Raw genomic sequence first — 15035 nt, 5'->3', positions numbered from 1 at the left:
TTTAGTCAAATTCAGATTGGTTTTGTCTGAACTTTCCAAAACTGTTCGGTTTCAACTGGCACCTTGCGGGTCTGTTTTCTGGTGGTAAACGACCTCGAATGGAAACGAGTCCAAAAGCAATCTCTCCCTCCCTCTCTCTCCCTCTCTCTTCCTCCCTCCCTTCCTCTCTCTCTCTCTCTGGGGCAAAGGCACCGTCTTCAACCTCGCGGGGCTCCATAGCTTCTCCCGACGAACAAGCCAGACGATCCATGCCTACCTGCATGTTAAGCATGAGTTGGTAGTTCATCTACCTCATAAGTTAACCACGAAATGTACTCCACATATATAGACTAATACTACCAACAAGAACTCCACGTGCATCAAGCTACTACCGAATGTCCATCTGTCGTCTTCTTTAGGCTCATCTAATCTACCACATAAGTTAAGTTTCCATCATGACGGTACCACATTCATGCATGCGTGTACATGTATTATTCTACTCGTGCTAGTTTAGCTCCACTTGCTCTTGCTCTTGTATGTATCACATTCAGGCTAGAACTAACACCAGAACCCAAAACAAATTAGCCTTGCCTACATGATTTGGTTTAACCAAAGATATTTTGTAGAGTTAACACTAGACAAATTGGAGAAATTCAGATTAACATGATTTTATATAAGAATGGCGGAGCTAGCAATTGAAGCCAGTGATGTCAATAGAAAAACATAGCTGGAGTTAGCTTGCAAAACACATTTCAAACTTCATATTCTTCACCATTTCAATACACCATGCAAAGTTTATAACCGAGACAGCCAAGAACGTATTCTACCAAGGGTACTACAGTCTCTCACATAGATGCAGCAAATTCATGCTTGAAAACTACAAGGTCTTTGACAGATGAACAAAGTAGCAATACAGTGTGATACATGTAAAGCATTCAAGCAACGGAAATAGATCCTTCTGAGTTTGGAAGCTGATGCCTCTTCATGATTAATGGTGGCATAAATATATCAAGTTATTTGGCTTGTGTGGCATTTTTTACTAGTAAAGCATGAATAATCATTTTTTTGTTTCTTAATATTCTTTTTCAAAATATTTTATTTTTGTTTCTTAATATTCATGTTTTACTAGAAAATGAAAATACTAACCCCACATGAAACTATTTTGGGGTTAGTATTTTCTTTTTCTAGTAAAACATGAATATTAAGAAACAACGATGAAATATTTTAGAATTAAAATTTCGAAGAATGTTTGTAATAATTGAAAATATTCGCAAAAAATAAAAAAGTTTCATAATTTGTGGATTTAGAAAATATTCATCAATTATAAATAATATTAAATGTATCTTCTTTTCTGAATATAATGGTCAGGTGATCCTAAAGTAGTCATATAGATACAAGAAGAATTTATTCTACCATGGGTACTACAGATCCCTCACATAGATACAACAAGTTCAATGCATCCCCACAAATACAGATCTCTCTCTCTCTCTCTCTCTCTCTCTCTCTCTCTCCCCCTCCCTCCCTCCCTCCCTCCCTCTCTCCCTCTCCCTCCCTCCCTCTCCCTCTCTCCCTCTCTCTCCCTCTCCCTCTCTCTGTGTGTGTGTGCGTGTTAAAGAAAATAGCTGCACGAATCTTCGGGTAAAATCAGTGACATATGACGTAGATGTGCAATACCTAGGGCACATCTAGATGTGCTTTACCAAAACTGATTGTGTTAACCCGTTTGCGGAAACAAATTGGTATAGCTCTGGTTTGGGTCCTCGGCCAAACCTTCTTTAGTTATAGACAATTTACTATATTTTCCTTTTGCAAGAAAGATTTTTGTTATTGACAACAAAGATCAAGTTAGCTTCATTGACGGACAATGAAGGAAATGGAGACTTGCATGCATTAATTATTCTTAAGAGGGCATGTCAAATGCTACTCAGATAATTTTATCTTTGAAAGTACACCAAATTCAAGATCATGTATGATGTTTTAACAGTTTTTTATGCTCAAAGAGCCGTATGAATAATTTTCTTGCCAAAGTCGCCGTTTATTTGTTGGTAAGCAAGTACCTGCTCTTGAAGATGGGCTCTCACCAATGCATACCTCAATATGCATATGTCAAACAACAAAGATGGATCGTCGTAATTGTTTAACAGGAGTACTTCGATACAACCTCACTAGAGTGCATTTGTTGCCATGGATCTCCACACAAAAACTTATTTGACCCTATTTATTTAAGATACTACTCATGTATTTTTATATTGACACTTAGAGTGCATTTGGCTTTACAGTGGATGATAATCCAACTTAAACACCAATATTTCTCCTTTCTACAGTTTGTTTGATATTTTCTTTTGATGTATATAGCTATTTTTGACAGTGGACAATAAAATAGAAAAAAACAGATGATTTTCTTACGTTTCACTTAGAGGCATGCTCGATGTTCTTTAAGCAATGTTAACTCATTCAAGTATGTTTAATGGACTGGATTGTAGTAGCAATTATGAGGTGCCTATGCCTATAGTATATTTAGCTTCATAAAGAATGCTTTACATTTTCATCGGTAATCATATTAAAATGCTAATGCTCTATGTTATTAACTTGGTGCCAACTTCTGCAATATGCAATTGATTTCTCGGGGCGAATTTATATTCAAGTTTACACATAAATATATCTATTCTAAGATATCCAAATTCAAGTACAATGTGCTTAATTGTACATGGGAAAAATAATGGGCGAATAGGTTCCAAAGGATATCATGATGTTCATACAGTGTCTACATATCAGTACTCCCGCAATGACCCATTTGCTAACTATCATAGATACCTACCAAATCTTCTACATGGATTCTAATTATTTTCTTGCAGTTATTTAATTCAGTCGTGATGACTAGCAGAAATGCTCCTGTGCTCAATTTTCCCCAATTGGCTTTCTTCTAATTCTTTCTAATTTTCTTAACCTATGCGCGTACATGTATTATTCTACTCATTCTAGCTCCACTGGCTCTTGCTATTCTACCATTGATACCGCGTATCTCTAACATAGATATAGCAAGTTGAGACTTCAAAACTACAAGAAGGTCTTCCTCATATGGAAAAAACAGCAATAAAAGTGCGATACATGTAAAGCATTCAAGCAACGGAAATGTATCAAGATATTGTTGTATGGAATTTTTAAGGAATAATAAGCTTGATAACATCTTTAAAGGAACTAACATATTTTAAAACTAAATGAGGGAAACATTAAAGAAATTCATTTTATAGTCAAAAGAGCAAGCAAAAGAGGAATTCATCAAATGTTGAACCTGGTTTACCTCTATTCCAACAGCATCAACAAGGGCGCCAAGACCATCATAGAGTATCCTAAGGTGCCGCCTCTGGTTACAAGCAAAACATAGCATTAGAACCTAGAAAAGTTAGATCCAGGGCAGTACCTGTAACCTGCCCCACTTCGGAATACAAGGTTGTGTTGAAGTCTAACTACACTAAAGGAAGACAGAGCTTTTGTAACATGCACTTGTGTTGTCCAAAAACGTGTTACTGTACCATACAGTAACACATTTTGTGATGTGTTACGTTAGGCCGTGTTACTAAGATGTACCCATTGTCACACATGATATTTGTTCCAATATGTTAAAAAATGTGTTACGATTATGCTATAGTAACATGTATCATCTGTGTTACTAAATGCTCCAGTAACACATTTTTATAGCTATAGTAATACATTTAGTAACATATTTTCATAGATGTAGTAACAGTGACAGTAACACGTTTTTTAACTCCTGTAGCATAATTGGTAACATATTATTTTACCTCTAGCAACACATTAGTAACATAATTTTCCATAAACTATAACACAATAATTAATGGTGGTCAATCACCCTAGTAACACATTTGATAGTAAAAAAAAGCAGGCCTAATGTACCATCCTGGAGCACACAACTATCATTTTGCATTCACTAAATATGCCCGGGTCATGGTTTAAATTTTCCCGCGTAAAAAGATAAGGAAGAGACACGTCTCCACTTCATTCTAACATAGATAAAAGCAGGTTTTGCAAATCATAAGGATACTCCAGAGATCAAATCCAAATACATAGACAAATTGCACATTACAGTAAGATTAATGTTTAAGTCAAAACAATAGGAATGCACTATTAACAACAAAATCAGATTTGAACACAAATTTACATAAACAGGTTTTCAACCTCAGTACAAAGTACTACAGATACACCATCTTGCATATCAAATCTACTTTCATATACATTAGTATCTTCCACATTTTTAAAGGAATATTAGCTTCCTCTGTTACAGAATTGTCCAGTTTGCATATTCCATTTGATTGTTGATATTAACCACAACTTCTATCACCTCCTGAAAATTCTGGTGGACCCAACAATCATTCACGTCATTATAATGTCTCCTGTCAAAACAACACAAATACAACTGAAACTTTGAGAACACAATGAAAAGCAGAAATATCATAAACTATAAGGAAGAACCGTCCTTTTCTTGGAATACTCATAACAATAACAAGTTCATGTGTACAACAATGGAGAACTATAAGTACACAATTTACTAAAATATAAAACCACCAAGTTTATGTTATTGATCAAGATGCACATAATAAGTAACACCTCTAATTCAGAGCATGTCATTTTGAATGCTGCCAAGTGAACATTATTTACTACTGGCATTGCTGACATAACAGAAAAAATGTAAGGGGAAAAACACTATGTTATTCAGCATTAATGTCCAAACTAAAGCAGATTGCACATCAAATCAAACAAAATAACAGATAGGTTAACTAAGAAATTGCTAATCCATAACATTTTTGAAGAGTTAAATTGTCTCAGCTGCAAAACAGAAAGGACATGCATGTTAATTTAGAATTCATGGGATCATTCTTCTATACTGATTTCGAGGCAAGAAGAATTAAACAAGAACTCCAAAATACAAGTTACAACTAACATCATATGACAATAGTACATGCATCCTCTAAAATCAGTGACAAATACTAGTAGAACCCTGATTCTCCACTAAGAAAATATGAACATATAGGCAAGATAAGCAAAAATTAAACAACAAGTCACCAATGATACATCCAAGTTCGCTTGCACATACAGAACAGTGCACAAAGAATGAAACAAAAATTCAATATAGATGATGGTAGATGGGAGCGAACTGGAGAAGACGCCGCCAAGATGCCGAGGTGGACAGACGGTTGCCTGCTGAGTTGCCAATGTGGAGAGTTGGGACGATGTCGAAGGCTCGAAGGTCGAATCGAAGGTGGGTGGGCGCTGGGCGGACGGATGGGCGACGGCGGGTCCATGTCCTCCTCTGGTCCTCTCCTTCCTTGCGTGCAGCGAGTCCAGCGACGGTGCGACGGTCGGCGGTCAGTGCGAACGCGAGGGCGGAGATGCGGGAGATGCCAGCCACCGCAGGAGTCGGCCCCGGGGGTGGCTGGGGTGGGGGAGAAGTTGCAGTGGGCGGTGGCACCAGCGGCGTCTTAGCGCTCAGATGAATAGCAGCGACGGCGTCTCAGCGCTCAGATGAACAGCAGTGGCGGCGTCTCAACGCTCAGATGAACAGCGGCGGCGGCGGCGGCTAAGTCGGGGTGGGAGGGAAGGCGCTTAGGTCTTGTAAGTCTTGCGTGCGTGCGGTGCGGGGCTGCGGCGTGGGGTGCTGGCTATGTCTAGGCCACGTGGGATGGGTGGGCTTCTACTGGGCCGGAGCTGGGATAATTTCGGCCATTTCGGTTAAAAGGGTAAAATACCGAATCGACCGAATTTGGTTCCGTTAGTAGGCCCAGCTAACTAATTCTCAAAATCAACTAAAAAACTAATTTTGGTCTTACCCCTAAAAAAACTGAAAAAAACTAATTCTGGAAAAAAAGTAGGCCAGCTAACTGAATTTCCCTGTACACAGTGAAAAACTCGAATGGCCGAAATTTGATTTTTTTGGTTTCTGTTTAGTTTTTAGTCAGTCAATTTTTATGCCCACCCCTATTCTTATGTCTTCTATCAAAAAAAAAACAATGGACAATGAACCAAGATACTCATATAGGAGCGGTTGCTTAGGTGTGGACTCATCTTGACATCCATGTCGTGAACGCGGGAACGGAGGCGGAATGGCGACCTACTCCCTATATTCTAACGATCTCGCATTGTTGCTCCACAGAGCACCGCCAAACCAAGGACAAGCCCAACATCACCACTATTGGAGGAAAACAAAGATCGAAAGCCTGCAGCTATGTGACAATAGGCATGCAACAACAGATGGAAAAGACAAAAAAAAATATTTTGGACTCACTGTATTCCACTACACATAGTTCATATGGAGATCTGAACCCCCATGAGTTCTTGGCCTCGATGAAGGCCACCGATGCCACCTTCCTCACCAAGACATGCGTCACAGGTGCTCCATCTCTTGAGATCACGGTTGTCTTTATTGCGAGCGATGGAGAAGAGATCGGTGGCGTTGCGCTGCTATGAGAGAAGGGTGACTCATGGTCTTTGACGGATTTGGATGGCAACTTGCAGGGCGGCAACGATGCAGGAGTTTCGGGGAGGAGTAGGAGAGTGAGGATGCGGGGCGGCGACGATGGGAGGGACGACACACGAAGTGGGAGACATGACATGTTACGTCTTGGCACTCGATGTGTCGCTAAATCGACCAAATTTTCTTATGTCACGTAAAAAATTCGATCGAAATTTCTGACATCCCGCATATGTAACTGTAAAATTTGCCTTCCCGGCTCCCAGTGCGCCTTTCACATTGATATTTTGTCTATCAGCGGCGGCTGTTGGCCTGACATGACATAATCTGTGCAACATTTGATTAGAATTCCAAATTTTATAACTTTACATATACCTACAGTAAAAAACAAAAACACTTAAACGAACCTTGAAAAACCATAGAAAATTTAGAGTCAGAATTTTTTTCGCTCACAAACAATTTATTTTTCCAACTATCTTGTGCATATGACCAAATATTGTACATAGGTCCTACAATATTTTTTATGTACTTTTCAAATAAATTTTTGTGGGTATTACGACCTTCGCTTGACCTTATAGGGAAGGTCATGCACTAACAGCCATAAACACAATGATATTTTCTTACATAGGTTCCCATGCCTTGTTGGAGCGTGACTAAGTCGTATTTTTGGATAGTGTCGAGGGAGGCTTGGTAGAAGGCTGCGGATCGTGATTGACTTTCAAAATCCAACACCTAGAGGGTCTTCCTCGACATTGGATCAAGCATTTTTTTTTGAAAAATACAGTAATTTTTTTAAAATTAGTGAACACTTTTTGAATTCATAAACATTTTGTAAATTCCTGAACATTTTTTGAAATTAATGAACACTTTTCAAACTCATGAATATTTTCTGAACTTCATGATTATTTTGTAACAATAATTAACTATATTTTCAAATTGGTGCACATTTTTCAAAAATCACGAGAATTTTTCTAACTCCCATTTTTTTTTAAATTAGTGAACACTTCTCGAACTCATGAATATTTTTTGTACTTCATGATTACTTTTTGACTTCATGAAATTAATGTGCAATCTGCGATAATTTCTCTTACTCACAAATATTTTTTAAATTTATCAACATTTTTTGATCTGTTGAAAAGTTTTTTCATCTACAAATATTCTTTTCAAGTTTTCAATAATGTATTCAAATTAGCGAACAGTTTTTAAAAGTGAAAAGAATTTTTCAAACTTCCAAATATTTTTTGAAATTATTTAACACATTTCGAACTCAACAGTTTTTGAACATCATGATTATTTGTTGAATTCATGAACAAATTCGTGAACATTTTTCGAACTAAAAAACATTTTCTAAATTTTATGAACATTTTTATTTCGAAAACCTTGTTGAATCCACAAACATTTTTTTGAAGTTTGTGACAATATTTTCAAATTCGTTAACATTTTCCAAAAATAAATAATTTTTTGATTTCTCAAACATTTTTTGATATTAGCAAACACTTTGTGAACTCATGAATATTTTTTAACGTCATGATTATTTTTTGAATACATAACCATGTTTTGAAAGTCATGAAATTTTTACCGCCCTAAATTTTTTAAAATTCATGATCATTTTTTATTTGGGATATCTACTTAAATCCACAAAAAAAATTTGAAGTTTCGAACACTATTTGCAAATTCGTGAATATTTCTGGAATACTTGAATTAACAAACATTTTAACAACTCACAAACCCTTTTTCATATTCGTGATTTTTTCTTGTGAATTCCCTTTTTTTGAATTCATGATGATTTTTCAAAGCTTCCTGAACATATTTTGAATTCCTTTTAAAATGAAATGGTATTGAATGGAAACAAAAATGAAAAAAGACGCACAGCCCCGCACAGGACTGGCCCAACACGGGTGCTGTGTTGAGGGATGCACTATTTGGTTTCAGGCCCCGTACTGGGCCAGACGAAACTACTTGGTTGGCTTTGCTTTTAGGCCAGTGACCCATTAGTAGATAAAAAAAATGTGTAGCCCAACATGCCCTGCTAACTGCATAGTAAAAAGGAGCGTGCCAATTTGACAACAGTGTTAAGTTGTCTTGATGGTTAGCTCATGTGCTGTTGGGCCATTTGTCCCTGGTTTTTTATTGCCGCTTGAATTATGTGTCTTCTACGGTTCCTATGTGCTACGATGATGACGTCTATCAAGTACTTAATCAAATTATATGATTTTCCCCTAAGAATTTGTAACACCATGTACCGACATACAATTTTGTGTTACTACAATCATATATCTGTAACACATGTTGGGCAACATAAACTTATATGTTATTGTACTAATGCACTTGTAACACCTTTTTAGATCAGACCGAGTATGTGTTACCCTCAATCCTTGCAACACAAATGATATGTTACTCTGGTTTTACTTGTAACACGTTTTGTCATTTGTTACATCATTGTGTTACTTAAAGTATGTTTTGTTGTAGTGCTACCAGCAAACAGATAATACAACGTGGTCTTGTATACCAAAGTGGAGGGGATAACTGATTGCAAACTGCCAAATGTTCAGAATCTATTAACCTGGTATTTCCAGTATGCACGTATAAGGAGAATCAAAATGGCTTCTAGTTCTGGTACTAGTTCTCCTGCCGCTTCCTGAAGAACAAAAACCGACATGTACTAATTACACACAAGACCACAATGCAGGAAAGAAATTCGGAAATAGGTAAATAACCTCTTCAACGTTGCAAATAAAATCAGGCAGCCTCCTGCACTCTCTTTTTAGCATCCAATATCATTCTAATTAAATCCATGAGGATCTTCTCAAATTTCTCGTGACCGAACTGTTAGTACCAAGTACCAACGCCCTTGTACTGTTAGTGTTCTTTCTTCAGTTATTAAAAGTAGGTCCACCAGCACATTTTTTCATTCAGTAAACAAATGGAGAAAAAGAAAGGAGAGAAAGCAGGAAAATTGCATGGCCCATTGGATGTTGAGTGAGGTTTGAAACCGACAAGAATGCGGAATTTATGGCCTATTGGATCGACTATCCGTATATTGGTGCGGAAAAGACACCACCACACTGCTACAACTTTAAAACATGTTGATGTCGCAACAGTAAACATATGTGTTACCATGACCGGTTGAAAGAGAGCATGCATGATCAAATATTGTTCTTGCATATATAATTTCCCCGTAAAGCTTTTCTATTATGAACCATGAGAATAAAATGCATAGTGGCTGGCCCATTATACTCGGCAATACATTCTTTGATATCTTTCCTGTATCTATCTATGTTTTTTCACTGTTGCTTGGCCGGCGTTTTCCTTCCCGCATCTCCAGTTCAACATCTAGTACATCCATCTACGCCACTGCATCACAAGATAATATAGAGAAGAAGCATACTAATCAATGGATCCTTGGATGCTATTCGGCGCTGGATCGACCAACACATAGTCAGATGCATGCTTGAGTCACGATCTACTATCACTAGACTTGCTTAGCGCGATTTCTGAATACTTATCTGCACTATATTTAGACCATCTTTCAGCTAACAGTGGGGTGGGGATTAATCGTGAGGGGAAGATTACTGTAAATGGTTCATCTGAATTAAACATACAAAAGAAGTGTTGTGATGTTTATAAAACAAAGCTCTACAGTCTAGAAGCAAATTTTCTTTTCACTACCCAAATAGCAAACAGCAAACCAAAATGTTTCGATCTTGCAAAGAATACCACAAAAAGAAAAGAAAAATAATCCATTGTAGCTCGGTGTCAACAGTGGAAATTTCCCATTTAAAAACAGTGGGAAATCTAGTGCCAAATTCAACAAATCGACTCAAAGATCCATATAAACGCAACACTGCAGAACAATACTTAACAGGACGTACCTTGATATCTTGCCCAGTATCTATCTATGTTTTTGCGGTGTTGCTTGGCCAGCGTTTTCCTGCCCACATCTCCGGTTCAACGTCTAGTACAGCCATCTACGCCCACTGCATCACAAGGTAATACAAAGAAGAAAAATACTGGTCAGCTTGAGTAGCACACAACATGCTTATTTTGTAAAGAAGGAAGGTTACTAGATGGATAAAGGGTGTGCTCTTACAGAGAGAGAAGAGAAGGCCAGACCGAACCAGCAATCTTGAGCTTGACATTGTGCACGAGTGGTAGGCAGCAGCCACAGGCATGGCCATTGGCATCGATCATGTGATAGCCAGTCAATGCATGAGAACCTTGGGTGTCCGGCTACTAGATAGATGTACTGGTGGTTCTGGTTGTGTGGTGGCTTAAGGAGGAAGCAGAGGAGTCGAGGGAGGAGGATGAATGTGTGGTGGGAGCAAAGGGGCGACCATTTATAGAGAAGATGGCGTCAGTAGCGAGCAAGCGGGGAAAGCGGAGAGGTGTCGGATAGGAGCACGATCCGCGTGAGCCCTGCGGGAGGAAGCGGCAGCCGATGGATCGAGGCAGGTGGATCACGGGAACGGGAGAGGGGAAAGTAATGAAGGAGATGGGAACGAATTAAAGGGAGGATGTGTTGGTTTTTGGAAGGGGATTGAAGGAGTTGCCTTGTTTCGAGGAGGAATTACAGGAGCGTATATCCTTAACCAGATTGAAAGATCGAGGCATTAAAGGAGCGTGCATGCGTAGCAGTATTTCCTGAAGCAGCGCCTGGTTTCGAGGTGGATTTAAATGAACGAGATTGGTTGTGATCGTTGCATATATCTTGAACAAATCCTCAAGATACGGTTATGTTGTATACCAGCAACGAACCAAGCCAAGCATATCCCTCCTTTGGCTAGCAGCAAGTGCACGGTTGTTAACTAGCTAGTAACCAGTTTGGAACTCAAGTTTTTGTACCAGCTAGCCCCTCCAGTTCTCATCTTCTCTTGCAAACATAATAGTCTGTCTTCATTCCAGTTCTAGTCAGAAAATAGATTTGTGTTAAGCTACTAAGGGAGGAGGTGTTGTTTTTTGGAAGGGGATTAATAGAGGGCGCCTAGTTTCGAGGAGGAATTAAAGGAACGAGATTGGTTTTGATTTGGCGAGTTGAGAGAGAGAGAGAGAGAGATGATACGTTGTGGCCGATCTGTGGATCGCGGCGAGTGCCTGGTTTCGAGGTGGAATTATACTTGATAGCTTAGCAGCGTAAATACGAAATGAGATTGGTTGTGAATCCTGCCGTAGGGACGAAAGTCTGCCATGATGAGCATGTGGAGGTAATCCTTGTTAGACCCCCGGCCAAGACGATAGCTACAAGAGCAGAGCAGTAGACACCTCACCTCCACTGGAGATCCAAAGCCAGGCTAGCTACTGATCGAGTCAGTGATGTATCATGGATGATCAATCCAACATTTCTACTAGTACAAATGCCGAATAAATGATTCATGGTGTGTAATGTGCAGAAGCAAGAGAGCAAACAGTTCGCATCATATTAGGTCCTTAGAAGTTGATGCGACTGAACCACATTTCTCTGATAATATATTTCTATTTTGTAGAGACAAATAGCTGGCCCAACAATAACATGGAAAATAATTTCTAACACTGCCAACCATTATAGGAGGCTTTCAGTAAAAAAACATTATTGGGGGAACATGTGAGGCCAAAAGCCCTACAACACACAGCTAGACCAGATTTAACGCTCAGCCAGCATCACACCAAATCATGTTACGGAATAGCAGACCGGAATAAAAACAGAATTCATGGGTTAGGTTGCTCCTTCTATAAAAGCTATTAATTAAAATGAAAACAAACATATGTGTGAACGAATGACATTGTAATCATTCACCAATGAAACAGCAGACGAATCTGGCAATTCAAATCATGGGGCATATAGAGTCATAAAGACATCAAGGAATTACCAAAGAAAGCATATGCACCAGTCTTTTAAGTCATTGTTGTTATCCTTGTTGTTAGAGAAATACCACAATCAGATGAAAACAATCCATCATAGCTCAGTACCAACAGTGCGAAATCCAATGCCAAATTCAACAAATCTATTCAAAGATCCATATAAAGTCAACATTGTAGAACTGTTAGTAGCAACGCCCCCTGTATTGTTAGTGTTCTTTCTTCAGTTATTAGACGCATAGGTGCAGTTTTCTTCAGTTATGAGGATTCTGGTGTGATTTGGGACACGGGCACATGCTTCCATTCAGTAAACGAACCAAAGGAGCAGAGAAAGCAGTAAAATTTTCATGGCCTATTGGATGTTGATTTAGGTTTGAAACCAGCAAGAATGTGGATTTGATGGCCTATTGGTGAGAAAAAACACCACCTCACTGCTACAACTTTAAAACATGTAGTGTAGCAACAGTCGTTTTCTGGTAGAGATGTAGGCATGTATCTATAATGGTACAAATTGATTGGATTGGTTGCTGACTTTATTTCTTTTCAGAGCTTTACCTTATCATTTCAACACATTGCTAATGATACTACTTCTTGATTGATTTGTTCATATCCCTACAACACTATCTTTATGAGGAACTCTGATATCCAAAATGTATGTGGCACCTTTCAAGTTGACTATATCAAGTTTTCAGAACCATCATTACTAACTATACATTATCTATACTTTGGTGTTACAACAGTTTGCATGCTAACTCTTTACCCCATCTTCTTTATTAACTACTACACCAGTTAAGTAAGGAAACGACAAGCCAATCCGATTAGCATGTAATCTGTCATTGTATGATTCCTCTCAATAAGTTAGCAGCAACTAGGGAAAAAAATCTGAATATTAGATATCTTATTTGTTTCGTCAATGTAATTATGGCCAAAGATATGAGGTTAGATTTCTACCTACAGTACCATGTTGATGTGGAGATCACACCTTTTACTTTTTTGTGAAAAAACTGTATAGCTAGAATCGTTTCATCATCAATTTTTTTAGAATGTTTACCAGGATATCCACAACTACTGCTCTACCATTGATGACATTACTTGATAAACAACAAACTAACGGCAACTTGACACCACCATCTTCTGCAAGCATACCAGCATGAAGAGACACACCATGGACATCAGATGCCAATGAGGTTAGCATACATTCATGTACATGCCATGAATGTCTCACTTTCTGCACATGTTCTTACTTGCATGAATTTTGCAGAGGTCAGCAAGAAGAAGATAGAACCAATAACCCATAAGAATATCAACAAAAGAGACTAAGAACTGTAGACACCATCTAGACCTTCAAATATCCATCTATCATTTGGAATCTATTTTTGGAAATTACTATGTATTCACAAATTACTATGTATTTTTAATGGTAGAGTTGGAAGTTCAACCAATTGGCTTGAAAATCATTACTTATTATTGGTGTCTTCTTCCTCATGCTTTATGCAATTCAAGAATTATACTACAATAATTTGCAATTGAATGAAGAAATACCGTGTTTTAAATACTATTATGTGTTAGACACCAACAAATACACAATAGTTTCATAGACCATCGTATTACTGTAGCTTTTTCGATCAAAGGGGCAGGAGTGAGTAAAGCAGAGTGTACCAGCATTTATAGATAGCCCCTAGCATCAATGCGCGCACACTCTCTCTCTCACACACACACACATACACACACACACACACACACACACACACATCAGGGCAGGAAAGCAATGCAACCAACATTCTTTCATTTGAACCTTATCTAATGATGCAACAGAACACTACAGTAGAGCAATATCAAAGAAAAAATGTAAAAAAAAATACCATCTTAGAAAGAGTTATTGACCTGTACCTTAAACAAAAGTGAGAAAACATTGTTTCTAGAAATTGAGCTATCCATTGCCCACACATTGTAATACTGCAATTTCAGATTAACTAAAGTATTCATTGACCAGGCATTATAGTATTTGTTATTTTAGATTATTATTCTTTTGAGAACAAATTATGCTGCCAAATTTAGCATGTGATGTGATATGAAAGAAGATCATTGTTTTAGGTGGTCTATACAACTATACCAACTAATTAAACCTTGTATAGGAACCCGTCTTGTTGCTTCAGGATAGTGGTGCCAGGCTTGAGGTTGCTTCGAAAAACAAGTAAAATGGCATGTGAAGAGGAGCATATGCAGCTAAATTCGTTGGTGTGCTCTCACAATTTGAAATAAAAGATTGGCAAGCACACTGATATGAACATATGGTAAACAACCCCCTGTATTTTTCTGCTATAAAGATGAGCAAAGAAAGTTAAATGAAATCAAAATAACCATTTGTTTTCAAAAGATGCAGAAAGAAAGAAGACCATGAAAAAAAGTATATGAAAGAAGATCAATTATTTTTCTACTTATAATGGCTCATAGGAATGTACAAAAGAAGTCTTGTGATATCTATAAAAAAGGGGGTTTAATATCTAGAAGCTAATCTTCTTTTTAGTACCCAAACAGCAAATAGCAAACCAAAATGTTCAGATTGTACATAGACTGTCAAAATAAGATAAATCAAAATAGTCCATTATAGCACAGTACCAACACAGTGGGGAATCCAATGCCAAATTCGTGAAATCTTACTCAAAAGATACATATACACGCAACACTGCAAAACTGTTAGCAGCAACACCCACTTGTATTGTTAGTGTTCTTTCTTCAG

General features: G+C 38.0%; 1 long non-coding RNA gene across 3 annotated transcripts; it reads right to left on the bottom strand.

Annotated features, from left to right (window-relative positions):
• Positions 1-4105: 4105 nt before the first annotated feature.
• LOC119366313 lies at positions 4106-10897 on the bottom strand. 3 transcript variants are annotated; one of them, XR_005175999.1, is made up of 4 exons: positions 10554-10897; positions 10336-10440; positions 9027-9101; positions 4106-4388 (listed from the first exon to the last, which is right to left on the bottom strand). It is a non-coding gene; the product is annotated as an uncharacterized LOC119366313 (long non-coding RNA). The 3 variants fall into 3 exon arrangements; XR_005175998.1 differs by lacking the exon at positions 9027-9101 and having other exon boundaries at positions 10554-10784; XR_005176000.1 differs by lacking the exons at positions 4106-4388; positions 9027-9101 and adding an exon at positions 9153-9817 and having other exon boundaries at positions 10554-10785.
• Between the last annotated feature and the right edge of the window lie 4138 nt (positions 10898-15035).

The sequence above is a fragment of the Triticum dicoccoides genome, chromosome 2B (assembly GCF_002162155.2).
Source record: "Triticum dicoccoides isolate Atlit2015 ecotype Zavitan chromosome 2B, WEW_v2.0, whole genome shotgun sequence".
Lineage (NCBI taxonomy): Eukaryota > Viridiplantae > Streptophyta > Magnoliopsida > Poales > Poaceae > Triticum > Triticum dicoccoides.
This window is presented reverse-complemented; position numbering and strand designations above follow the sequence as displayed.